We start from the raw sequence: 23,303 nt of genomic DNA on the forward strand, positions 1-23,303 counted from the left end.
TGCTAAGTGAGCTGCTATCAGATCTCTCCAAGTCTGGCATCTGCTTACCTCCAATGGACCAAGCATTTGCCCCTGTGGGGTTGGTCTCACTTGGCCTGAGCCCAGTCAGGCCAAAATAGATCTAAAATGACCTGTATATAATTCCATGATAGAATTTGATATGTTTTGACATATTGTGCATATTCCCATAAAGGCATGAACACAGTAACGAAAATGGACAATTCTGTCACTCTCAAAAGTTTCCTCATCCCTCTTGCTATGCCATCCTGTTTTCCTCTCCTGCCTCACCATGTCCCCAGGCAAGGATTGACCTGCCTTCTGTCATGCAGATATGTGGTTATTTTGTTATATGTTGTTCTAGAAATGTATACAAATGAGCGTACACAATGTGGTCTCTCTGTCTGGCTTCTTTCACCAAGCATAATCATTTTGGGATCAACCCATAGGCTATGCCTATGTTTTGTTGAATATAATCCCATTACATGGGTTAGGACAGTTTGTTTATTCCTTCAGCTGTTGGTTGATATTTGCATTTTAGTTTTCAGTTACTGAAAACAAAGCTGATATGAATGTGCTTCTAAATGTCTCTGCATGAGCATATAGAGGATATGATGGGCTGAATCATAAGGTAGTTAAATGTTTAACTCTTAAATCAACTGCCAAAATACCTTCTGAAGTGATTGTACCACTACCAAGGCAAAAGTGTCCTCATTCCTACACTTTTTCACCAAGGCCTGGTATGGCCAGACTTCTAAAATTTGGAACTTTAAAATGTACAGTCAGATATCTCCTCATGGAATGAATTTTTACTTTGCAGACAACTGATTATGATAAGCAGCTTTTCATGATGTTATGTGAAGTCTAGATGTGTTCCATGGTGAAATATCTTTTTAAATCCTGCTGCTTGTGCTTGCAATCTTTTAAAATTTTCGAATTGTTCAGTTTCAGAGTTCTTTCGATAGTATAGAGTGAAATTTTTCTTAGATGTATGACGTGAAAATATTTTATCCCAATCTATGCCTTATACTTTCATTCTCATAACAATGTCTTTCAAGGGGCAATTCTTAATTCTTTTTTTTTCCCCCATTAACTTTATTGATACATTTTAGGTATAAAATACAGTTACATTCATCATTGGGATCTTGTATCATTACATGAGTCTCTTGGGTCTTATGTTTTCTCCCCTTCCCTTGCCCTCCCTTTACCCCCTCCACCCTTCCCTATTTGCAAAGACCTTGTTTCCATTTTTTTCCTCTTCTCATATTTTTCCTTTCCCTTTTTTCCCTTCCCCTACCCCTCACAATTCCCATGCTCCTTTAGACCTTTTCTTCTTGTTACACAATATCAGTTATACACTTTTAAAATTACAATATTAAGATCCAGGAGACAGTACCACAGATTTTACATAATTTAAAAGGATATAGAAAGCATACTACAAAAATCTTTTTTGAAACAAATTTGACAACTTCTAAGAAGTACCTTAGAAGACAAATTAATGAAACTAACTCTGGAGGAAATATAAAATTTGAATAGCACCTATTAAAGAAACTATATTCCTAGCTTGAAAACCTACCTATATGACAACAGCAGGCTCATAAACATTTTAACTGATAAATTATATCAAACAATTAAAGCAGAAAAAGGAAGGACCACTTCTCCCCTCATTTTAGGAAATCAACATTGTGCTAATCCTAAAACTGGATAAAGATAATAGAAGAAAAAAGTATGAACATAGATAGAAATTTGTTTAACAAAACAAACTCTTAGAAGTTAGATCTGGCAGGATGTAGAACGTGGTTTTATTATAGGGATGGCAGTGTTGGTTCAGCATTGGAAGATCCACCTCCAAAAGTCATCATTTTAACAGAGGAAAGGCGAAAGCCATATGATCCTGTCACTAGTTGGAGAAAGAGTATTGGACTAAATTCCACAGCTGTTCATGGTAAAAGCTATCAGGAGACTAGAAGTAGAACAGAACCTTCTCAACAGATTAAAGACATGTACTACATACTTCCAACAAAAACTCCTTCTATGAATGGAGACGATACAATGCTTTCTCTCTAAAGTGGGGAACAAGGGCATATATGCCTACTCTTCATCTGTCCATTAGACTTTGAAATATAGGCCTAAACCAAAATAGTCTGGCAATAAAATGACACAACTAGAATAGGATTGGCATGGCAGAAGCAAAATCTTTCTATGTAGATGAAATGATCATCTACAGAGAAAATACTAAGAAATCTCTAGGAGCCCCTAGAACTTGTACTTGAATTTAGCAGGGTTTGAAAATACAAGGTATATATAAAAATTCAGGTCTGTGTATACTTGCTATAAATGACAAACTGGATATTGAAATTTAAAAGTTAAGTAGGAGTACAAAGGACCCAGAAAAGCCAAAAACAAAAACAAAAACAGTGTTGGAAAACGTTTAGCACCCAATTTTAAGACTTCTTCTAAAGCTACAGTAATCAAGGCAGTGTTGGTGTAAGGAAAGACATATAGATCATTTGAATAAAACAGAGAATCTAGAAATAGAACCACACATATATGGTCCACTGAGTTTTGAAAGATTATTTAACATTAGCATTTTATAGAATATAAACTCGATTCAAGAGCCGAGGAAGAGATAGTGTCTTCAGCAAACGGCACTAGAACACTTGGTATCCATATATAAAAAATTAACCTCAACTCTTTTTTTTCCATACATGAAAATAACTTGAAGGGATCTATGAACCAAAATAAGAAAGCCTAAAAGTATAAAACTTTAAGAAGAAATTATAAGGGAAAATATTTATGAATTCAGGGTAGGCAAGAACTACCTAGGATACAAAAAACATGATGTATAAAAGAAAAAAATTGATAAATGAGATTCCGTCAAAATTTAGAACTTTAAATGACATCATTAAAATGAAAAGTAGTCCTTAAACAGACCATATTTACAATACATATAACCAATGACCAGAATATATAAAGAATTCTTAGAGCTCATTAATAGACAACCCAATTAAAATGTAGACATAAGAAGATGATAAATAGTCAGTATAGCACAAGGAATGGTGTGCAATTCTACAATCAGAAAAATACTAATCAGTACAATAATAAGATTGAATTATACACTCATTAGGGAGATGAAGTCAAAAGTTTTAAAAGCCTTATTATGACTTTTTCTTTTTGTTGGATTCTCCCCCTTTGTTTTTAATTTGTCATGCCCAATGGATTCCTTCTGCTGGGTTTCCTGGGGTTGTGATCCTCATTGTCTTTTCCTAGGGTAATGTCTAAAATTTTTTGGAGTGCCGGTTTGGTATTCATGAAGTTCCTGAGGTGCTCTTTATCATGAAAGTATCTTATTTCTCCATTAATTTTGAAAGATAGTTTTGCAGGGTACATCAATCTGGGTTGGAGGCTGTTTTCCTTTAGGGCTTGAAATACATCACTCCAAGCTCTTCTTGCCTTGAGAGTTTGCATTGAGAAGTCTGCTATGATTCTGAGGGGCTTTCCTTTGTATGTGATTTGTTTCTTTTCTCTCACTGCTTGTAGAATTTTATTCTTCTGTTGGATTTCTGGAATCCTAACTATTATATGTCTATGTATAGATTTTTTTTGATTAAGGCTAGCTGGAGTCCTATGTGCCTCACTTACCTGTATGTCAAGTTCTTTTCCCCTCCTTGGGAAGTTTTCTGCCATCTCTTCTGTGAACAGTTTTTTTATGTCATCTGCACTCTCCCCTCCTCTTTCTTCATTGACTCCAATCAGTCTTATGTTATTCCTCTTTGCATCGTCTAGTAGCTGCTGGATTGATTTCTCGTGGTCTCTTACAATTTTAAAGCAATTTTTCTTTTTCTCCTCACTAATTGCAATCTTATCTTCTATATGTGAAATTCTATTCTCACATTGGTTCATTCTGCTGTGCAGACTTTTGATGGAGTTTTTAATCTCTCCGGAAATTTGTTTGTATCTGTTTTATGGATTCCATTTGTTTCCTATGTTGGGATTCCATGGTGTTCCTTAGCTCCTGTATTTTTTTATCTGTGTCCTCTCTAGATTTATTAATCATGTCTTGCACCATGAGCAAAATCTTTGCTGTTACCTGAGTAATTATTTCTGATTTCATTTTTCCCAGATCCTCTTTTGTTGCCAGTTCAGAGAGTCCAGGTGGTTGAATATCAGAGTGTTCCATCTCGTTTCCCTTTGAGGTTGCTGTAGGTGATCTGGAAGTCTGTTTTTGAGGCTTGTTTATGTGTCTTCTCATTTCCACGGGGTGAGGTGGCTGCTTCTGGCACCCACGCAGCTCACCTTCTCTGCCCTAGGAGCCTGGGATTGAGGCAGGGAGCTTCCTTCCGGGTGCTGGGACTGGCTGAGCTTCACTGCCCTAGGAGCCTGGGATGGAGGCGGGGAGCTTCCTTCTGGGGGCTGGGACCGGCTGAGCTTCACTGCCCTAGGAGCCTGGGATGGAGGCGGGGGGGCAATTCTTAATTCTTATGCAAGCGATTTCATCATTTATTCCTATATGGATATTGTTTATGATGACTGTAGGATATTCCTACCTAACCCTGAGCACGATGATTTTCTGCCACACAAAAGTGCATTAGTCATTTTCCCACTTTTGGGACACAATACCTGACACCTACAATGTGAAGGAGGAGTGTTTTATTTTTTTTTATTTTGCAGGTAAAACAATTTTTATAAAGGAAAACTTACAATTATGTCCCCCCAAAACAAGAAAGAATTTATAAGAAAGCCATATGTGGGAAATATATTAAATTACATTCTGAATACAACTGATCAAACAAAAGAATGGTATGTTTTTAGAGAAACATGCAATGTGTCACAGAGAAGCTGTTTAATAGCTTTTTATTATCAGCCATAGTAATAGTTTAAAGATTAGAATCAAGTTGTGATTTGAGAATTTATATCTTAGCATAGTTAGCATATACACATCTTACTGTGTCTGGTGTTTTAATAATCTGGACAGAGGTGCTGGGTGAGGTATTAAACATGATGGTCTTCTCTTACTTAAAGTGTTAATTTCAGGAAACTCACTCTCATTTAAGGTTTTCATACCAATCCATAACTTTATGAGGAAAAAAATATCTGGATGTAGATGCATTTTATAGATCATTTACTGCTTTTTTACGAGGCATCCAGTTTCCTCTTTTCTATTACCTTTCCTAACAATGCTGCTGAGGCTTGAGTATCACCAATGAGTGGCTGGCTGCACCACGTGTGGTTTGGGAAGAAGCAGATCAGACCCCTGGAAGTGGCCATGAATGGCAGGAGCATTGTTGCCCATTTTCCCCAGAAAGCAATGTACATGCCAATCGTTCGTGGTTCAACATAAGTTACTGGGATATAAACTGTGGTCAGAAAGAAGACATTATCCCTGGAAATAAACCTGCTTATACAATCCATTTTTTAAAGGATGTAGTGAAGAGAAAAATCGTTCTTGCTATTGTAATACAAGAGGGCACACTTCAAGGATGGTAAGATCTGGCTGTGTCCATACAGCTATTAATTACCCTTGTTTCTTCTTGTGTTAGAAATTTAATCACCTTAATAAAGTCAAAAATTTTATTTCTAAAGTGCAGTTCAATGATTTCACAATCCTTTAGGAAAAGTATCACTAATCCTCTAAAGAATGAAGAAAATTGAGTTTAACTATGTTTTGCTTAGATATTAATTGAATATTTCATATCATAGTAGAAAAAGTAATTTTTACACAAGGAATCAAAAGACCCATATTATAGTTTGAACTCTTTAAACATGTGTAATACATTGCAATATGACACAATCTTTGTGGGAGGATCGAGAGAGAACAGTGGCTCAGTTTCCTTAGTAAATTATGTGAGCTAGTCTTTTTAATTTACAGTTCCTATTGGCATCTAGTATCTACAATTTTAATTCAGGGCTCAGGTATGTGGTCTTGCCATTCAAAGAGTAAGCATTTCTGACAGTTTATAGCAAAGCTTCTATTTTAACATATTATATATTACAAGGAAAAACCAAAAGCATAAATGTTATGTGAAATGCATGTTCCTAGTGAGAAAAATCTAAAAAGTCCATGCATCCTATAGAATTACTTTCTAAAATTTTTATGTTTTAAAATACAGTACCTACATATTTCTCTTTCTTACATTCATACTTGCCTTGGAAATTTCATGTGTGTACAAATCCTACAACTATTCTTTAATAAATATAAAAGAAAAGTCCTTATGAAATTTGGACAAATATATTACCACTCACTATAACCCACTAAGAGTCTTGGTTTAACTTATTACATAGACCTTTATAGAACTAAATCTGTTATTGTACAATAGCACATCAGTGCCCTCTGATGGTACCCACTAATATATAAATTCAGCAAAGAAAACTTTTATTATATTGTAAAATATAATGTTAATTTTATAAGGTACAAAAATAGATAATTAGGAGAAATTCAATATTTGCTTACAAATATTCATTACTTAGTAAGTTATAAAAATTTAGTGTTCCTTCAGATAAGCCCTTCAATGAATTTCCAAGATTTTCCCTGATGATCAGTTTAAAGGCACTAAGTCTTTAAGTGTGAGCAAAAGTCTTCATATGCAGTGAAAAAAACCAAACACAAGGCTATGCAGCACAACTATAAATAGTGAAGATATTTTAAAGGAGGGAAACATAATTGCAAGTTTAGTATTAGAAATGTATGCTGGATCTTTAAATGCCATCTGTGTATGCTATTTAGATCCATATTTTAACTACGAAAAAATGGCAAATCACTTACTTTCTGCAGAAGAGTAAGTGCAGGAACATAAGAATTTAATGAATGGTCTGGCCATTTTCTAAGTCTGAAAATAGAATTTTTTCCCAATATGTTCAGTATAGATTTAGTACTGTAATTAAGGGCACTATCAAAAGTTGGTTCTGTATGCTCAAGGAGAAGAAATTAAATGGAGGAAGTCCATTTGATTGCAGGTGCTGGACAAAACTGGCAGTAGGCTCTTCCATTCATGTTATGCTTTATGAAACTGTCCATCTAAGTCCACCTGCTGGTGGAGGCCCAGATGTGGCAATTTGTTTTTCTAGTTTTTCCTTTTACTTTCTTTTTTCTCCCACAGATCGAACATTTAAAAATCCCCTGAGATGCAGCCTCCTTCTGTCTTCTCTCTGCACCCTCTGCAAGTTTTGCTCTTTTCTCTTCTGGGCTTGGCGACCCTGGTGTGGACTCCGCAGGGCACGGGAAGCACAGCCAAGGAGTCTTTTATATTGGCTCACAGATTCAGTGGGATGAGTTCATGGTCAGTTCCAAAGCAGACACCACATGGTGGAAGGACTGGCAAAGGAAAGCTGTTGACTTCATGGCAGCCAGAAGCACAGCATGAAAGGAGGAGCAAGGGACAAGTATACAATTCTGCATATCTCAACCCTAGTGAGCCACCTCCAGCAAAGCCTCACTTCTAACAACACACTCAGCCAGAGAACTCACCAAGGGATGAATCCACTGGTAATTATAGCACCCCTGTGGTCCAATCACCCTCCAAATACATGAGCCTGTGGGGGACCTTTAAAATCTAAACCATAATAAAATGACACAGATTTATGATTTATGTTTTCATCTTTGGCCCATTCTGAGTTAGTCAGTAATCTTTATAAGGAAAGAGATAAGAATCAAAGATCATACATTTTGTATGGTTCTCTATTAACCATACCCGTGCATGATATGTGTCCAGACACATTTGTCATAAAGATTATCTTTTTTTTCCTGCTGAATAGCTTTTGCACCATTTTTTTTTTTTTTTTGGTACCAGGGATTGAACTTGGGACCTTGTGCTTGCGAGGCAGGTGGTGGAACTACTGAGATAAATTCATGGCCCATGCACCATTCTTGAATATGAAACCCTAATATATGCATGGCTCTGTAGGATCTCAATTCTTCTCCTTTGACTTACCAAATCTACCCTTTGTTGAGTATAAAAAGTGCATTTCTGCTGTGGAAACTTTCAATGGAATTTTTAATCTCTTGGGTGTTTTTCATGTTTTCCATTTCTTTCCTATTTTGGGTATTCATGGTTTCCATAATTTCCCTCAGCTCCTCTATTTTTTAAAAATCTGTGTCTGTTCTAGAGTTACTAATCATGTCTTTCATTATGGTCACCATCTTTGTTGTTATCTGGGAAATTATTTCTGATTTGATTTTTTCCAGATCCTCTTTCATCTGTTTTGTTAACTTGCCTTGTTACCAGTTCAGGGAGTCTAGGTGGTTGACTTTCAGATTGTTTCACCTCCTTTCCTCCTGGTTTTGCCTTTGGTGAGCTGAAAGTCTGGGTCTGTGTCTTGTTTAGTTGTCTTCTCACTTCTATTTTTTTTTGTTGTTGATGTTTTTGGTTTAATTTCTAGGTCGATGCTTAGATATCGCTTATTTTGAGTATGTTTATTGCTAGTATTTAGAACCCTTAGGAAATGACTACTTCTCAGAGGTGTCTTCCAGGTATAGTTGGCCTTTGGATTTCGAGTCTGTAATGACCCTTAGGTAATCTCAGTCTTTGTAAACTAAGAAGAACAACTGACTAGAACAATCATGTCACTGTGGCCAAAGTATTACAATCAGCATCAACAATAGCATGAAACACAGCCTAGAAAATGACAAGCTGTGGTAACTATTGATATGCTACCTTTAGCTGAATAAACTAGACTTGTAGTTATATATCAAAATCTAGAACAAACCAGAAATATGTTTGCAGTGAATAAGGCCTTCAATATAGTGAATTTACCCACCAGGATAAAGACTTAGAAGGAGTTGGGGGGATAGAGAAATAGAAGGAGAGGAAAAGGTTAGAAGTAAGGCTATAGAACACAGGAAGATCAGGATAACTTTTAAACTGGTGAAGACAGGAGGAAAAGAGAGAAAGAAGGAACAAAAACAAGAACAAAACAAACTAAGAGCAACAGGAAAACTAGAAACTGTATTCATGCTCCTATGAAAATAAGAACAATCCAGAAAAAATAAAATAGGGCAAAAACAGGAACAAGAAAGGAGACAAATGAAAAAGAAGAAGAAAAGGAAGGAAAAAAGTCCCCTTCAATGTATGTCTGTGCTGTCACCAGTAGACAACATGGGCAGCATACAGATTGAGTTGGTTAATCTCAGTAAACCAGCCGTAGTTCGTGAGATTCAGGCTGGTTTCTGGCTGCAAGGCTGGAATTGAGTTCCTTGACCTGGTGCAGGTTTCCCCTGTAGCAAGTTTGGGTTCTGGTAGGAGGTGCTGATCCTAACAACTCATCATCTGCTGCAGTCTGCTGCATCTGTATTACAGTGACTCTCCACTCTCCTGGTTGGCTTCAATTCTCAAAGTAGATTCAATGCAATCCCAATTGAAATTACAATAGCATACTTCACAGACCTTGAGAAAACAATACAAAAACTCATTTGGAACAAGAAGAGACCTAGAATAGCAAAAGCATTTCTAGGCAACAAAGACAAGGTAGGAGGTATCACAACCCCCAACTTGAAACTATACTACAAAACTAGTGTGATAAAACAGCATGGTACTAGCAAAGAAACAGACATGAGGACCAGTGGGAGAGATTAGAAGATGTAGAAACAATGCCAGACATACTGAGCCACCTCATCTTTGACAAAGGAGCCAAATACTCTCAGTGGAGGAAAGATAGCTTCTTTAATAAATGGTGCTGAAAAAACTGGGTTTCAACTTGCCAAAGATTAAAACTAGACTCATATCTTTCACCATGTACTAAACTAGAATTGAAATGGGTCAAAGATCTAAATATTAAAACAAACACTAAACCTGCTGAAAAACAGGTTAGGTAGAACTCTGCAAGACATTGACGTAGGAAAAGACTTTATGAACAAAACCTCAGTTGCACAGAAACTAGTACAAAGAATCAATAACTGATATCTCACCTTATTAGAAAGCTTTTGCACAGCAAGAGAAACCACCAACAGAGTGATGAGACAACCCTCAAAAATTTTTACCAGCTGGTTACCTTTGTTGCTTTCTGCGAGCCCTGTTGTTTCTCCTCTGCAATGCCTGTTTGCCATTCCAGCCTCGGAGTCAGCCAGTTATCGACTTAAATGTCTATGAACTCAGGGTGTGGAGATCAGGATTTGGAGTTCAGCCAAGGTCTGACTGGCCCTGCAACAGGGTGACAGCTATGCCTAAAGGGAATCATCACGGGAGATGATCTTATAAAGACAGTGTCTTCTGTGCCAGAAAGCTGTGTTTTGAGAACTATATAAAAACTAGAAAAATAAGCTTTGGAAATCTAAGACAGAGGACTACTATCTAGAATATATAAAGAACTTAAAAAAAATCAGACCTTCCAAATATAAAGACCCAATTCAAAAATGGGCCCCTTAAATGAACAGACATTTCTCAAAGAAGTAAAAGCAACAAATAAACATATGAAAAAATGTTCAACATCACTGTTCATTTGAGAGATACAGAGGAAAACAACACTGAGGTTTCACTTCACCCCAGAAAGAATGGCTGCTTTCAAGAAATCAACCAATAACAAATGCTGGCGGAGCTGTAAGTGTAAATAAAATGCATAATTGATATTGTGAAATAAGAAGAAAGGGATTAAAGGGGTAGGGGAAGTGGGAAGGGTAGGGGAAAGGAAATGAGGGAAAGGAATAAATATGAGAAAAGGAAAAAATGGAAACAAAGTTTTTATAAATAGAGAGGGCTGGAGGGGTTGAAGGGAGGGCAGGGTAATGGAGAAAATATAAGAACCAAGATGCATCATGTAAAGGTACAAGTCCCAATGATGAATGTAACTGTATTGTATACCTAAAATGTACCAACAAACTTAATGAAAAAAATTTTTTAGCAGCTGTTCATCAGACAAAGGACTATCTAGAATATATAAAGAATTTTTAAAAAATTAGACCCCCCCAAATTTAGAGACCCAATCCAAAAATGGGCCTCTGAAATGAATAGTCATTTCTCAGATGAATAAGTAGAAACAGTAAATAAACATATGAAAAAATGTCCAACACTACTGGTCATTTGAGAGATGCAAATGAAAATAAGGCTGAGATTCCATCTAACTCTGCAAAGAATGGCTGCTATCAAGAAATCAATGAATAACAAATGTTGGTGGGGCTGTGGAGAAAAAGGAACCTTTCTCCACTATTAGTGGGAGTGTAGACTGGTGCAACCACTGTGGAGATTACTCAAAAAACTAGGATTAGAGGTTCCACTTGACCCAGCTATCCCCCTCCTGAGTATGTTCCTGAAAGAAGTAAAAGCATCAGGGCCAGGGGTTTAGCTCAGTGGTACCGCTGCCTGCCTTGCAAGTACAAGATACTGGGTTAGATCCCAGGTACAAAAAAAAAAAAAAAAAAAAAGAATTAAACGCATCATACCACAGTGATATATTCACACCCATGTTTATAGCAGCATAGTTTGAAATAGCTAAATCTTGGAAACAGCTCAAATGCCCATCAACTGGTGATTTGATAAAAAGATCTGTTTTTAAAAAATAAGATGGAGTACTACTCAGCCATAAAGATAAACTAGAGACATTTATAGCTAAATGGATGCACATTAATACCATACTCTTAAGTGAAATAAATAGGACACATATGTGTAAATACTGAACTGTTTTTCTGGTGTGAGAAACTGAAAGTGTAAATGAGGACTAAAATGTATAATAGATATTGTGAAATAGGAAGAAAATGTTCAAAGGGGAAGGGCAACTAGGCATGGGGGGCAGGGGAAAGGAAAGAAGGGAAAGAAAAAAATGGAAAAAGAAGGAAAAAACAGAAACAAAGCTTTTGTAAGTAGAGAGGGGTGGAGGGGTTGAAGAGAGGACAGGGGAATGGGGAAAAAAAATAAGAACCAAGATATATCTTGTACAGGTATAAATTCCCAATGATGGATGTGACCATACTATACCTAAAATGTACCGATAAACTTAATGAAGAAAAAAAGTGTATTTCTGACCACTCTTTCATTGCCCATGTAAATTGCCTGCCTGTATTATGGTCTCATTGTTTTATCACACTGGCTTGATACATGTGAAATGCACTTTAGAAATCAATGCATCTGGGATAAAACTAGGATAACTTTTGAAAACCCCTTAAAATTTTAAGATATAAAGACTGTCTTTCACGTGGGCTATGAAGCTGTAGTTCATGGTACTCTATCCCAAAAGCAGTTTGGCACTAAGGGGATGGAGTGTGTGATGTATACCTATGTGAAGTTACACTAAAACATCTTTAAAAGGATAATGAGGAAAAGAAAGAGAAAAAGAGAAGTGCCCCACTTGCCAGGTTCTACCCATAATGGAATCAGGATGTCTAACCTACCTTTTGCTCCTCTTTAGAGGTTCTGACAAGAGGATAAGGGCTCACACTGATTGGACCAAAAAATAACGAATAGATTAGGTCAGAAAATGCTTCTATGTCCCCCTGAGATGGCAAAATAGGATGGAACCTCTGTGGTAGTTGTCTAGGCCTGTGCACATGAAGCGGGCCAGACAGTCCATTCTGGGTGCACTGGAACCGGAAACCCTATCCATCTAGATGGCTCTGTGATTGGCTAAAACAAGCTTCAACTAAGTCCTATAGCCAAGGTGCATAGCTGTCAGGCAGCCGGAGAAGGGGGCCATTAGCACTGCTCTAAGGCCTCACAAAGATCTCAGTACAGTGCAGAGACAACCAAACACTGAAAGCACAGGCTGTACATGGAGCCACAGGGTGGTTTTAAGTGCATTCTGAATATTGTGCAACCTGCACCACTGTCCTGTGCCAGAATATTTTCTTCAATTCTGTACCCAAAGGTGTTTCCTCCCCTTTCCCATAGTGCTAGATATGGTCTGCCATTCATCTTATGTCCATATAATTTACCTAGCCTACATTTTTCATAAGACCGCAATCAGATTTCTATTTTTATCACAGAACCTTGGAAGGGACTATTTGAATTTACTTTTCTAGAAAGAGAAAATCCTGGATTGATTTCAATGATTTCTAATCACATATTCAGTAAATTATCCAGTTTTTTTTGGTCAGGCAAGAAACACATTGTAGTAAAATACGGAATGCAACATCAGTGAAGAAAAAAACAATTACACAGTGGCAGTCTTCCCACTGGGGAGCAGTGGCTGTTCCCCCAGGTGCTCCTTTTTGTGTCTTCCCTGTAGAGTTCAGGCCTGTATATCTTATGCTGCTTTGAAGGGAGTGTGTCAGGCCACAGCTCATCTAGCATCTCATGTATGCACTGGGGACATGGCCCAGTCATCTTCCATCCCTTAGCATTCTCAGTGGCCACAGTGTCATTGTTTACCCAGCAACCTATGCTCAAGACTCTTTCCAAATTTTTCTGTCCATACTAGAGCTGAAGGAAACATTTGCATCTGTGAAACTCATTTTCTTTTTTTTTTTGGTACTGGGCATTGAACTCAGGTCCTTGTGCTTGCGCAGCAGGTGGCGAAACCATTGAGCTAAATCCCTGACCCCATGAAACTCATTTTTAAAGATCGACTCCTAGCAGTGGGATTTCTGGGTCCTTGTCACATGAGCGGGGGGTACAGACACATTCATAACCATGTAGTCTGCAGGGCCCACAGGCAAAACACACAGCTCCCAGGATACAGAATTCCATGGAGACCTCTGGGAAATGCAGCTGTACAGGCTCTCAGGGGTAACCTGGGGAGAGTCCATCCTGGTTGACATTTGTCACATCACACAGGACACAAAAATAGGACAGCAAGCCCCTACCTCTCCTATTTGCAGATGGACAAACATTATCTAAATGTTGATTATAATTTATTTGTAAAATATGAAATCTGTTAACATGTGAGACGCCAGAGGCCGAAGTTTCCTAGAGGATGTTGGGCCAGTCTTGCTCATGGACACTGCAGAATCCTCCTCACTCAATTTCTTTACAAGTCAGTAAATTCTGTATTTGTATAGGGGGTTGAACACAGGGCCTTCCCGCTTAGCTACATCACCAGCCCTTTTAATTTTTTGTTTTAATTTTTTTTCTAAAGAAGATTCATAAATGGCTGAAAAGCAGATGCAACAATGCTTAATATACTCATCATCAAGGAAGTGTAAACTAAAATTACATCTACTATAATAAAATAGATAATTTTTAAACTAATTTTTAATTAATTAATTAATTGGTACATTTTAGGTATACAACATAATGACATTCGTCATTGGAAATCTGCACCTATACATTATCTTTCTTGGTTCTCAATTTTTCCCCCTTCCTCTGTTCTCCCTTCAACCCCTCCATCCCTCCCTATTTACAAAGACTTTGTTTTCATTTTCTTATATTAATTCCATTCCCTTCTTTCCTTTCCCCTACTTGTTTTTAATTTTGACACTGAATCTCAGTATGTATCTAAAGTGCTCAGCCTGGGCTCAAATTTGTGATCCTCTTGCCCTAGCCTGCCAGAGTACTGGGATTACAGAGCCTCAACACCTCAACCAGCTCCACTAAACCTGTTTTAAAAACCAAGTCCAAAATCTGCTATGGTCTTGTTGACCACCTTTAGAACTTGGGTTAATTGGTCTCTCTCTTGAGGGATTGTGCCTGCAACACAGGGTGATTCTCCCTGAGAGGCCAGAAATTCACTGTATTTGTGCCAATTGAGTGACTATCATTACAAGGCTACTCAGCCTAGGTGTGTGACATAGGCTCTGCACTGACCTCCCTTCCACACTGGACCCTGAGGCCCAAAGACCCCACATGCTTACCCAACTTTCAGCAAGATGAGCTGGGCAGGTGAGGCAGAACAAGCCCAACCCAATGAGCCTCTACCCCCAGATAGCCTGCACCAGTGTTGGGAGCTTCAGACAGCTCCAGATCCTGAGTCTATGCCCATAAACACTAACAGGAACTCTCTTATTAGTCTCCACGCACAGCCTGCTGCTCTTGACCTCCACCAGGCTGTCATGGGCTCCCTCCATGACCACATACAAACACCCCATCCTTGCCAAATGCTGCTGGGCTGTCAATTTGTGCATCGCTACCTACTGCATCTGTCATAAAGAAAGGACCACCCAGATGGAACTGAACCTCTTGCTTGCAAAGCCTGGGGATAGGGCCCGGGTGCTCAATACAAGCAGTTTTGAGAGCAATCCATGGTTGGTATATTGCACTGTAATGCACCAGGTAGGGTCTGATTTGCATTCCACACATTAAATGTGCCAACTCCTCACCATGAATGTAATCATTATATACTGTATACATGTACTAATAAAAGTTATATAACACATTTTAAATTTAAATTTAAAAAGAAAGTGAATCTCTGATATATTGAAAACATACAACAGAACTAAATGAAACAAAGTGCTGCACAAACATGAGACCCTCTACTTTGTAGGGAAGCAGCCCTTTAGACAGATGCAAACCTGGTGAACAAAGCAGCAGCTGTCCTGAAGCCAAGACCATGTTGATGGAATTACTGCGGCCAATCTCAGTATAATAGCAACATGCATTTGTATACTTCTTTGCTCTATACATCACCTAACCACCTCACCTAACACACAAGAGAGCTTGCTGTGTGCTGACTGCCTGATGTACCTAGAAGCAGCTCACTCGTGAGGACACAAGTGAACTCACAGTTCCAATATATGATGATGGACTGAATATAACATCGTATTCAGCAGCGTTTAACTTTCTTTTTGACTTTCAATTCATATATGTTTGCTGCACATAATGATTACATGTATTGTGGGGAGTTGGTATAAAACCCACCTGAATATTTTTGTCCCCCTTCCCTCCCCGCTGCCTCTCCCTTCTCCTTCCAACTTTTGGTCTCCTTTTCATTTATAAAAGTTCTGTTTCCATTTTTTTCTTCAATTTCTTATCCCCTTTGCCTTCCCTGTTTCACTCTTTCCTTCATCTCTTGCTTTTTCATTTGAGAATGAGCTCCCCCCTTCCTATTATCTAGTATATTTTGCTCTCAGTTTTGCTCTTTATTTATATTTTGGGGTTCTCATATAAGAGAAATGATGCAACAGTGATACAAGCATATACATGTTTATAGCAGCATAATTCATAATAGGTAAATATTGGAAATTTCCTATATCCCCAGTAATATATCCTCATCGATGGATAAAGAAATCATGGTACTTATACACAATGGAATACTATTCAGCCATAAGGAAGCATAAACTTGAGGCATTTTCATAGCTAAAAGGATTCACCTTGAGACCATAATATTAAGTGAAATAAGTCAGACACATAAGCTTAACTATTGCATGCTTTCTTTTCAATTTTTACCCATTTTTATAGCAGCACCATTCGAAATAGCTAAATCTGGAAAACAGCTCAAATGTCTATCAATGGGTGAATAGATAAAGAAGTGGTTTTAATACAAGAGTATTGTGCTGCTACAAAGAAGGATATGGAAACGGGTGCACCTTGAGAACATACTCTTACGTGAAATAAATCAGAAACACCTGCTTAAGTATCACATTGTTTGATGTGACATATTGAAAGGTAAATAAAGGTCAAAATGTATAATAGTTATTGGGAAATGGGAAGAAAATGTTCAAATGAGAAGGGGAAGAAGGGAGGATGGAAGGGGAAAGGAAGGAAGGGAAAAGAAAGAGAACAGAAAGAAAAATAGAAACATCCGATAACAACCATCTGACACCTCGTGCCCTAGTAGGACACAGCAAGAAGGACGTCACCAGACGAGGCCCATCCACCGTGGCCTTCTCAGCCTCAGAATTGACCTGGATGGATGATCTCTTGGCCCAAGATGTCTCTTCAAACAAGTCTTCTGAGACAAATTATAATTATGGTCAAGCACAGGAAATTCACAGGCGAGCAATTGAAAATTCTCGTTGACACCTTCAACCAAAAGCCCCATCCAGGCTTTGAAACCAGACAAAACCTTGCTCAGGAAATCAAAACCGAGGAGACAGTAATCAAGGCTTGGCTTCAGAATCACAGATACAGCCGCCTATTCCAGAGACAGGAGGTTCAGGAGGCTTCTGAGTTGGGCCAGGCTCACCCACCAAATAGGCTGCACCAGAGAAGTGTGGAGGTCAGGCGGCCTCACCAGCTTCAGCACCTCACAATTGCAGGCCCTGGCCCAGGCGTTTCTGAGCCACCCCTGTCTGAAACTGGACACCAGAGAGCAGTTTGCCAAGGAGACCCGGGTCCAGGAGCAGGTGGTCCACATCTGGTTTAATAACTGAGGATCCAACTCGGTTTGCAAAGAAAAACAGAAACTCAGGAGTTCCTGGAGCGTGGCCAGACAGGGCTGAGCCCTCCCCGAGGGGAAGCGGAAGTGACCGACCCCTGCGCCTCTGTGTGTCTGGCCCTCCCCACCCCTGCGCCCAAGCAGGACCCTGACCCAGGTCAGCATGGTCTCCGATGACTCTTAGTGAACCTGTGGATCTTCTGGGAGCTTCACTGCCCAACAACCCCATGTGAGTAGGAATTTCCTCCCAGCGCCTGCCTCAGAGCAAACTCAATAGAACTGTGCTTGGTGTAGCAGCCATCCTAATGGGCAAGAAAAGTCACGGCACTGTGTAAAGCTCTGTAATGTCCACACATTAGCAAACAACTGTTAAGGCATTTATACTGGTGAATTGTATGGTCAGTTGTAGTATGATTTTCTGTAAACTTGAAAATTTGATATATTCTTTGTAGAATATCATTTGAAAACAAACCTGAAATATTTAGTCTCTAATACATAATTGTATAGATCAGATCCTGTGGAATAAGCTCTGGCTATGGTAGAAGAAAGGGTAAATTGAACCATAGGTAGAAGAATGGAAATCATTAGTTGAGAGAAAAATTTAAGGAGTGGGTATGATTTGATCAGACTCAAACTAATAATCTTGAGAAAGATCCTTATAAAATAAACATGAAATTAATAGCTTGGTTTCATTGTAGAAATATAAAATAGTTTTTAAAGGATCCCACAGATTACTGTCTGAGTACTGTCAAGCCATGAATACCTCTTGTTCAGTATGCTAGAAATATGGAATCTTGTGTTTATAATCTCAGTGTTCTGTAACCTAACGTTTGTTCTAGGGTTGGGCCATCATGTCAGCTGATGTATTGTCTGTTGATATGTACAGTTGTGAACATTTCAGTAGCTTGCTAAAAGTGATGGTGGTCTGTTGGCACTGAGAGACTAGAGCCTTTTACAACTAATGTTTTCGTTTCCTGCATCCTAATATGCAGTTTAGTCACAATTTTATTTTAAATCTCTTTCCCAGGGTGGAGACAGATGGTAAATTATCCTGAATCACTTTTGGCAGTTTCCCCTTTAGTTATCACAGCAACTTGCACTCTGCATACCCTTACTGCGTTAGTCTCTCCCCCTTGTCCAGCAAGACATTATATATTTTCATCATAGAAAATTGAAATAATTTTAATTGATGAATAATAATTCATTGTAGGATGTGATGTTTCATTTAATAAATATAAATTATGCACTTCTACAGAAGAATGTGATGCATATACAAAAATTTTGATAATTACAAAAAAATAGAAACAAACTTTTTTAAATAAGGAGAGTAACAAGAGTTGAATGGAGGGGAGAGAATGGGGAAAAAAGAAGAATCAAGATATATTTTGTACAAGTACAAACTCCCTACGATGAATATGATCATTATGTATATCTAAAATGTACCAATAAAATTAATTTTAAAAAAGAATGTGAGACTTGGGAAGGATGGAATGGGGAAGAGAACTGGACCACTCATCCTTTGACTGTGACAAAGACCTCCCTGTTGGAACCCCAGGGTCTCGTGTGTAAGCAGAGCCAGAACCCTTGCCCTGGGTGTGCAGAAAAGGCATTGGGAGTGGACTTGACCACAGGGCCAGTGCAGTCAGCAGGGGAATGGGAAGATTTTGAGATCCATCCTAATGGCTCTGGATCCTGCAGGACCTGTAAGCCAAGGCCTTCATATCACAGAAGCAAAGGCCCGTCTTGGGTGGTGGTTTTTACTTTCTGGGTGCAGTTCCAGCAATGAGCACAGGGGAGGACATGCTCACTCTGCTCTGCTGGAGAACTTGGATCCAGGAAGAGATAGCCAGAGGCCATTCTGACAACACCCTGCCACTGACCAGGACTAACCCTTCTGTTATGAGTATCCTTCTTTACTCTCTGAACTGGTTAGTGTCAAAAACTCGGGGCAACAAATTCTGAGTAGCTGTATTTGACTGTGTACACCTGTAATTCCAGTGCTTTTATAAACAGAAACAGGAGGATTGCAAGTTTGAACCCAGCTTGGGCAGCTTGGAGAGACCCTGTCCCAAAATAAGAATGATATGGGAATGCAGTTCAGTGGTAGAGTTCTCCTGGCTTCAATACCCAGTACCAAAAAAAAGTTCTAAAGTGTTCTGATATATTCAATTACTATACTTCAAATACTCACCTTGTTTCCTGGGCTGATTTAGGCCTGGAACCTGCACAGAAATGGCCAACACGGTCATTACCATCCAGGAGTTCACAGCTTGGGGGAGGAGAGTGACAAAGCACTAGAGAATGTAGTGGAAAAAAGACCAAGGGCTATAACCCAAAAAGCGGGTGCCACAAGAGAGGGCTGAAGTCCCTACATGAAGGCATCTGAAAAGGCCTCACTGAGTGGAAATTCATGCCTGCAACCAGTGACAAATGGGACCTAGTCCTGGATGAGGCTGAGAACAGTGTGGCAGGGATGGAGGATCAACTGAGTGGAGATTCAAAGTCAAAATGCTTTGTAGTCAGAGACGAAGTGAGAAGTAAGGACAGTGTGGCTGGAAAGAATCAGGCAGGAGAGGAGGGAACAGGGGCAAGGGAGGAATCTCCGATCTGCTAGAGGGTATCAGTGGCCCACTAATGTGTGAAACATGTCCCCAGTCCTATGAGATGGAAGAGATAAACATTTGTTCGCTCAGGGTTTCTGTTGACCAGGAATCTAGGTGGCTCTGATGGGGGCTTCTGCCATGATATCTCAGGAACCTGTGGCTGTGGTCCCAGCAGAGGTGCCATAGTGTCAGCCTCTACCCTCAGGTGCTGTTGTGTAAGGGTTATGATTAGGGGAAAACAAGTTACTAAGTCTGGGCCACACTCAAGGGAGCGGGATACTGAGGATGTGCACACCAGGAGATGAGGGGAGGTGTGAGCTGTTGAGCAGGGGCCCAGGTCATTCGCCTGGATGAGGCAAACACATCTGAATCTAGAAATAATGCAAGTAGAACTGAGGATGAAGCTCCAACCCATAGAGCTTGCTTAGCTTTGTGGGAAGCCCTGACTTGGATACACAGCACCAATAAATGCACACGGCAAGAAGAAATTGAGAGGCTTAGGGAGCATGAAGTTGTCTGGATTAGTGAATGTAAGCCATCTCATATTGGGATCAGGGAAATGTGATCAGAATGGTAAGTGACATTTCCATAATCAAGCAACATGCGTGAGGCCTGTTTTCACTGTATTCCGTGCTCCATCCCACTCTTTCCTGAATATCACCTCTTACTTTGTGCACTCGGTACTGGTGGTACCAGCCCATGGGCTTTATAAGTATTATTTCACTCATGTGAGATGATATCCCTAGGAAACAGATGCATGGATGGGCTCCATAGTGCAAGGGGAACAAGGTGGAGAGGCCCTGAGAGGCATGGTGACTTGTCTACATAAGCAATCAGAAGAAGGAGCTGGGTAAACCCAGGTCTGTCTCTTCAGAGCTGAGGCCCTTGCTGCACCACTGTTTTTCCTTCCCCATTTGGAAAGGGAAAAGAGCCCCTCAATGACCCCAGCACTTGGGTGAAGCTGTTCTCTTCATTGTAAAGGACATCAGAGAGTCCATTCCATGGGCTTCCATGGTGTCCCAAGCAGGAATCCTTGGGGGCTACTAGAGAGCCCAGATCCTCTCAGACATAAGGGAAGGAGCTCGAGGGTGCCTTCAGTACTTAATATACTAGGCATTGACCATGATGGAATCACCAGAGCAGATACAATCACTGTTCCCTTGGGTTTCCACACCAGACAGTTCAAATAGTCACCCTGGACAGCAAAAGAGGTAGTGCCCACATTACAGTGGATGTGGCTGCCATACTGGTCTCTCTAGATAGGTACACATAACAAGGGAAGAGGAGGCACAGAGAACTTGTCAACATGTCACTACATGAGGAAAAGACTAAGGAAAAACAAGCAGGACACACTCCCACATTCCCTTCACTTCTCAGATATTTATAGACAATATAGGAGTTGTACATATGAGTGCAAAAACACTATAAACACCATTCCATTTCCCCTTAGAGGTGACACACCACTGGGGTGAGGTAGGGAGATGTGTGTCAGGCTTCCCTAAAGAAGGGGGCAGGGGTCACAGCACTCTTCATGGACTGTCTTCCATGGAGAATTGCATCAGCCCTTGAGGGCTGCCTGGCCCAGCCTTGTCCCATTGGAGGCAGAGAGAAGTCTGGAGCTGGGCTCTCACAGCTGGACCAGAAAGCTGGTGTCCAAATCCACAGGGTGCCTTGAGCAGGCAGGTTGGGAGGGGGGCCAGGCCTCTGCCTCTGCTGAACAACCCTGTCTTCCCCAGGGCCAGAGACTTCCTTCTTGGTTCCTGGCAGAATTTTCAAAATCAGGTGGAACACTCAGACCAACCTAACCTGGCTGAGCTGGACCAGCCTGAGCCCACTGAGGCAGAGCCCAAAGGTGGGCTGTGAGCACTGTGGGGAGCAGAAGGGGCCTTTTACACAGAGAAAGATTCCAGGTGCTGGAGCTGCCCTGGAACACCGAGGCACACAGAAGTGAGTGGGTCAAGGCAGAGTGGGAAGCCTTCCTGGGATTGGTTTGTACACAGAGCTTTCTCTGACAGGTACTGGGGAGATTTGGGCCCTGGAGGGAATGAGGACAGGTGATGATCATTAATCCTCCTCTGCTTCAGATGCCTGACCGAGCTCAGGTCCCACCTGCAAGAGCTTGTGCCAGCACCACTCCAGTCTGCTCACCAGCTCTGGGACAAGAGAGAAAAAAGCCAGGAACCCCATCTTCATGAGCTCCAGAGCTGGAACTGTTGGTAGCTCCACAGCCGGTGTCAGCTCTTGAGCACCACCTGGGGCAAGGTCCTGCCAAACACCTACCATTCCCCTCATTTTGGCTTTTCATTTCACCCTCATTTCACCACCATTTTCATTTTTACTCTCATGTCTACAATTCTTTTAAACATTATGTCCTAAGCTAATGTTAATTAGATTTAAGATTTCATTTGTTTTAATGTCTGCATTCAAGGGCATTAAGCACATTATCAATTCGTACAATCCTCACTTCTTTCGAGTTCCAGAACATTTCCCAAGTTTGTACTCATTGAAACCCCTTGCCCTCTCCCCTGAGTCCCAGCCACCACTGATCTTTCTGTCTCTGTGATTTACTACTCTGGGTTTTTCACATCAGTGCATCAGATTCTGTTCACCCAAATATTGCTCAAGAGACTGGCTGCTATTGCTCTTTGTTAGATGGGGCATTCCCAAATACACCAATATTTATAGGGAATACATAAATACCATTATGTACATATTTATTTTGGTGTTGGAAAAGTTTTTCTATGGACTTAGTGTTAGAAAGCAGATAAAAGGCTGACTCTTCCTGCAGGTATAACAAAAAGAAGAAAAATGCAGAAACAAGAAAGATAAACTATACGAGATAAGCATTTCTGAGAACCCACAGCCAGATAGAGGGTCCATATTGCAGGGCTAGACATAGGCCTCATGAGTTCATTTTGTGAGAGAAAAGACAAACTCCAAAGGGAATCATCACATATGACCAACAAGGGTATAATATGCTCAATCTCCCAATATGGATTCACATAGACACACATCTCTGAGATGTCCTGTGTTCCCATCTGACTGGCAGGTGTTAAGGCTGGTGCCAAACAACCCAGGGGAGAATGTGGGAGGCAGAGCAGAGCCCTGTCTAGCAGTTCCCATCAGAGGTCTACACGTGTGTCCCTGTACCTTGCAGGGCTAAGCCTAGTGATTTATTCCACAGAGAGAGCTGCACAACTTTTCAAGATTCCTCTTCAAGACTTGTTCACAGGACTGTTTGAAGTAGGAAGGAACTGGGACCCTCCCTAAGATCCATGTGGATGGTGTGGTGGATCTGTGTGGGCCACATGAACCAGAGAGAGCTGTGGGGATGCTCAGCTGGGTTTCTCTGGGCCCATATGGAAAGAGGGCAAGGAATCTCATCTTTAAAAGATATATGGATGTGAGAAGGATGTCTGTATGGATGATCTCAGTTTTTAAAATGAAATATTTCTGACATCGATCTGCATACACACATAGATGTGCAAGAATCTGTGTGCTAAAACACGATACAGAATGAAAGAGGCAGAG

At 40.1% G+C, this 23,303-nt stretch overlaps 1 pseudogene; it reads right to left on the bottom strand.

Annotated features, from left to right (window-relative positions):
* Positions 1-6,976: 6,976 nt before the first annotated feature.
* On the bottom strand, positions 6,977-19,418 carry LOC101709612 (small VCP/p97-interacting protein pseudogene; annotated as a pseudogene).
* Positions 19,419-23,303: the final 3,885 nt, after the last annotated feature.

The sequence above is a fragment of the Heterocephalus glaber genome, unplaced genomic scaffold (genome assembly GCF_053883595.1).
Source record: "Heterocephalus glaber isolate CG9 unplaced genomic scaffold, H.glaber_assembly_v1.0 deba00001813, whole genome shotgun sequence".
NCBI lineage: Eukaryota > Metazoa > Chordata > Mammalia > Rodentia > Bathyergidae > Heterocephalus > Heterocephalus glaber.